This window comes from Trachymyrmex septentrionalis, unplaced genomic scaffold (assembly GCF_001594115.1).
Source record: "Trachymyrmex septentrionalis isolate Tsep2-gDNA-1 unplaced genomic scaffold, Tsep1.0 scaffold161, whole genome shotgun sequence".
NCBI classification, from domain to species: Eukaryota; Metazoa; Arthropoda; class Insecta; order Hymenoptera; family Formicidae; genus Trachymyrmex; species Trachymyrmex septentrionalis.
Window position 1 is genome coordinate 290263 of NW_017304770.1, and position 700 is coordinate 290962.

Consider the following 700-nt stretch of genomic DNA (forward strand, 5'->3'; position numbering starts at 1 on the left):
TAATTGTATTATTTTTTAATAACGAAGTCTCTCTCTCTTTCTTTAACTTAAAACTTATTTTTCTTAAAAAAAATATTGGAGCATCGATGTTGAATAATTAATCAATGATCAGTAAATCTTCAGGAGGAGTAATCTTTAAGAAAAAATAGATAATTCTGCACCTATTTTTCCTTTTTTTAAAGATTAATCTATCCGAAAATCATAATTCTGCAATTATTTTTAGGTGGATTTTATTTTAATGAACTTGTGAATGTTAATTTAAGAAAATTGTAATGAATAATATTTTATATTTTTAGTTTAATGAAAAAAAAATCAAAATTTGGATGTCTATATACACATGCATACATACAGGATATCCTGAATTTCAAGTAATATTATTGCAGCGTGAAACTTCGTGAAAAATTAAGTAATAAAAGTGTAAGTGCCATTTTTTCCGTGAAGTAGTTTTTTAAGTATAAATGTGTGAAGTTAGACTTACCATAAGCATTGGTTAAAAAGTTATCTGTCCATGTTATGTACGTGTGCAATGGTATTAAATACTTAACAAAATATTGCTATACGCACATTATCTTGCGGACAGATAATTTTTTAATTAACGTTTATGATTATAATAGTCAGACTTTAAACGTTTGTATTTGAAAAATTACATAATTGAAAAAAATGGCTTACACTTTTATTACTTTTATATATATATATATAT